Source organism: Anopheles moucheti, chromosome 2 (genome assembly GCF_943734755.1).
Source record: "Anopheles moucheti chromosome 2, idAnoMoucSN_F20_07, whole genome shotgun sequence".
Taxonomy (NCBI): Eukaryota; Metazoa; Arthropoda; class Insecta; order Diptera; family Culicidae; genus Anopheles; species Anopheles moucheti.
The window spans coordinates 43,791,113-43,795,371 of NC_069140.1; positions in this window are offsets into that span (position 1 = coordinate 43,791,113).

Below are 4,259 nucleotides of genomic sequence, written 5' to 3' on the forward strand. Positions count from 1 at the left end.
CAAGTACATCTAAAGCGCACAAGTCCCCACCGTACGCAAGGGGAAGTTACGGGGGCCATCGCCACGAAGCTGCTCTATTCGGGTTTTGGTTCCTAGCCTGTTCTCCTGTCTTCCTATCGTTGGCAATTTTCCCTTTACACCCATCTTCATGATGCTCCTTGTGGCGGAGTGACTCCCGGATCGGGCCTCGGGGAAGCGCTTTCATGTATTGGACGCCAAGGAACTGACCCCAAATCAGGCTTCTTTCCGTGCGTTTAACTCCTTTAGACAAAACCACTGGCCACCACTACTACCGGGACCGGGCACTATCGTGCAAAACTTGTGGTTCAACTGCTCGTGGCAATCATGCACTATCGGTTCCCTCTAGCACAACACGGTTGTGTTTTTGCTTCTCCTCTGAAGCATCACCATAACACACCCAAACCCAAGAAAGGTGCAACTGGCAAGAAAACGTGAGAAATTAGAGAAAAAAATCTGACCAGGAGAAGCATCAGAAACAAAACAAATTCAACGCACCCAACCAACGCGTTCATCACACCACCATGCTGCTTGGGGGTAATATCCTACGAATCTTTCTCTCTCGATCAGCTTCACGATCGATTGCGGTGGAATGATTTTGGTAGAACCAACTGCAGAATAAACAGAGGTAATTGCAAAAAATGCGGGAAAGAGGAAAACCGCGATTAGAAATCTTACAAAGGGTAGACTCAATGTTTGCCCCAATACCGTCACAGCTGGCAATTTGTTTCGCTGATGTGGAACGATCACGATAAAGCCGCGGTGCTCCGAAATCATCTGATTGTGTGCGGTGCGTCTATGCTACCCTAGCAAATATTACATTTTATAATTAGACCCTGTAAATGATTGTTGTTGATTTTTTTTTTACTTGGAACTTAACTTCCATTTTTTTTACCTTCGCAAGAAATCCCGAAAGATCCAAACGTTTATTGACAGTGCCCAGCGCAATCGTAATCGAACCCCGCAAGTAATTTGAGACGGCGTTCGTCCGACCTTCAGAGCCCGCACGGCAATAGCGAAGAACTCCTTGGAATTCGTCGTACGTAACCAAGTCCTACCAACAGGTGAAGGCTAGTTAAACAAGGCGAAAGACTCAAATTTCATCGCACTTGTCGCTCGCACACTTTGCTCGATCCAATGTTCGAGAGATCCTCCTGCACGTGATCCTCCATGTTGAAACTAACAGAAAGCTATTGACAGAGCTCTACCTATTGGGTACAACCTGTCGTCACGGGCCAACGTTGCCTTGCCGTTTTGTTTACCCATAAGTCCTTTCCATTTTAAAGGATGGACCTTCCACATCGTGTGACCTGTTGTCCTAGGCACTGGGTGACGACACATTCCTGCACCTTAAACCTTACTAAGGTTTCAGGGGTTTGGCTTGGTTTAGTTTTTCGTTTCGATTTTCTCGCACTCGGAAACGAAAGTTCGTTCACCTCGTTGAAGCGAGAAAATAGGGAAAAAACACGAAGGTTCCCTAATAGAAGGAACTCGCACTGCTGGCCGTAGAATGGGAGAGCATACATTCCTTCACAAACGGCGCATCCTACGCGCAGGGCTGCTGGCCAAACCAACGCACACAAAGGAATCGCAGCCAGTGAATAGAACAGTCAGGCAGGGAGTCAGAAAATCAGTTTTCAGCTCTCCCCCAATCACCCACTCAACGCACAACCCCCTTTAAGCTAGAAAAGACCACCACCAATTCCGCTTTCCCATGCGTTGATGCGTCTTGCCCGGCAGGCCACAGCGAAGCGCAAGGAAATGGTTGATGATCTTCACAGTTTCTTTCTCTCTCCACCCCTCCCCCTTCTCTGCGTTTCGTTTCGGGAACTCGTAAAAAGACTTGTGGCGACGGAGGGTCGAAGAACCCATCGGGATTTTGGGGGTGAATCGCTCGATGCGCTCTCTCCTCCGGCGGTTTTTCGTCTGTCTGTAAACCAACACGGTTGCGGTGTGTGTGTGCCTGAACGTGGTGATTCAGGTGCGTTTCCACCTGAACGAACAAAGGTCCGGGGCCTCGCAGTCCATAAGCAAAGGCGCGTAAGGATCGTGTGGCCGTATTGGTGCCGCACCGTTCCCAACGTGGGCCCGTCTTGCAAGCGGAAAGAAAAACAAATAATAACAATTATGACGTTAGCTTTTCTTTGGGGTTTTCTTTCCTTTTTTTATGCGTTCCATCCTTGCTTCTCTTTTTTTCCTAACATACCCACTGGGCACTTGTTTGCCCGGACGAATGATGAACGATTTCACGTGGCTTGGAAGTGATGAGTGCTCGGAATAAATGTGTAATGATGAACCAATTCGTATCGTGCATCGTTATTTACCACTGTCGGCACTATTTCAAAGGTGCGCGAACTGTATTATAAACTCCATACGTGAGAGCAATGAATGTTTTGAGTATTGGGTTAAACAGCTCAACATTATTTTTTCCTCCATAAACTAGTAATGCAACTTAGAATTTAAAATTTGTTTTCATTAAGATGTTGAGACGCAAATAAGTTTCAAAATTGCACTATAACAATGCCATTGCTAATTGTTTTAAATTTATCGCCTTCAATTTTAAAGAGAACTTTATCACGGAACGTCATCAGTTTAGTGGTTCTTGGCGCTGGGAACAACACACTAATTAATTTTAATGAGAAAACATAAAGAAGGCTTAAACTCTAACCTAACCTTACGAACTCAAAAAATCTCAGAGATCTCAGGAATATCCGATAAAATATTCAAATCAATATACTGAATACGAGTAAATGAAAAGATAACACAATTCCATTTATTCTCAAATCTTCATTTTATATTAAAGTAATTAATTCTCGGTTTTCGGAACTACTTACAAGCATGCAACCCATTTGACTTGCAACTTTGATAAGGAAATCTTTGTATAATTTACTAGTGACTGACGCTATTCGACGAAACGTCAATGGGCACCTTAAGTTTGAGTATTACCTACTACGCTCTCAAGAAAAAAGCCTGTAAAAAGATTAGATTAAGTAATTAATAGAGAATTTTACTACAATGTATGTGCTTTTCCATTCGAGATAATTTGAGTTTCAAAAAAATGAAACAAAAATGTCCTATCAAGTACACATCCCATTTCCCTTTTAACAATTCAATTGTTCTTCGCCTATTTGTTCGTCGTTAAACAGCAATTATTTTCTCCTATTTTTCCTCACTCAAACTCTGTGTGCCATTAATATGCTGTATGGTTTTCCCACGTTATCACACATTCTTACTACCAAAAATAACTTTCCACAATCGTTTAAACATCTTGCATTCCTTAACCTTACTCGCAGGATCATTCCCTTGCCGAGCAACTGAAGCACACCCAGAACCTTTAAACATAAACTTCCAGATTTCATTCCTCTCCCCAGCGCTTGCCTGGGAGCCATGGCATTGAAAAAGTCGCATCGTAAAATCTTTCGCCAAGACTCCGTGATTCCTTCGCGCTCGCGCGGGACACGAGCACACACAGTGTCGCACCCCGGCCCAAAACGGGGCAAGCACAAATCCCGGCAAACGAACGCGGGACCGGGAAAAGACCGGTTTTCGAACTCCTCTCGGTCCGAAGCAACGAAAACCGATCCTCGGCTCATGAACATCGCCGTCGTCGTCATCATCATCACCACGATCATCATCATCATCATCATCATCGTTCGACAGACAAGCCTTTTATTAAGCATGTATCGCCAGGAACGAGGCAACGCTTCTAGAAGCAAGGAGATCGTAACGGAGGCTCGAACCTGGGGGCTGCATCGATGGATGTTGGAAAGTGAAAAGAGAAAACATAAAACCCATTCCAAAGGATCTTCCGGGCCGCAGGCGAACGGGAAAGGGGATAATAAAAAAAAACAACAACTCCCGGCCCTTTCGTCGCGTCAGCTTTCTGCTCGGTGAGGAAATGTTCAAGGATAAGGTCACTGACTTCGTGACTTCTCGCACTGATTGTTGCGCCTGCCTGTGCCGACGCGCCCACCACGCTCACGTGTCGATGGAGGAGGATCTCTACGCGTAGGATGCTTGGGCCAAGGATGCCAAGGCTCGCCACAGACGATTGCATTGTTTGCTACGCGGGCCCCTCCATTCAACCAAACCTCCTACCCACCCACCCGCACGGGGTCTTTTGTGTTGCGGCGTACAGTTTATGATGAGCTTCTTGCTGGCTGGCGTTGAGAAGCCGTTGAGCAGTAATAAACAATTGCACGGGCATTGGTAAGGAAAACCGATCTGAAGATGAGAACGAA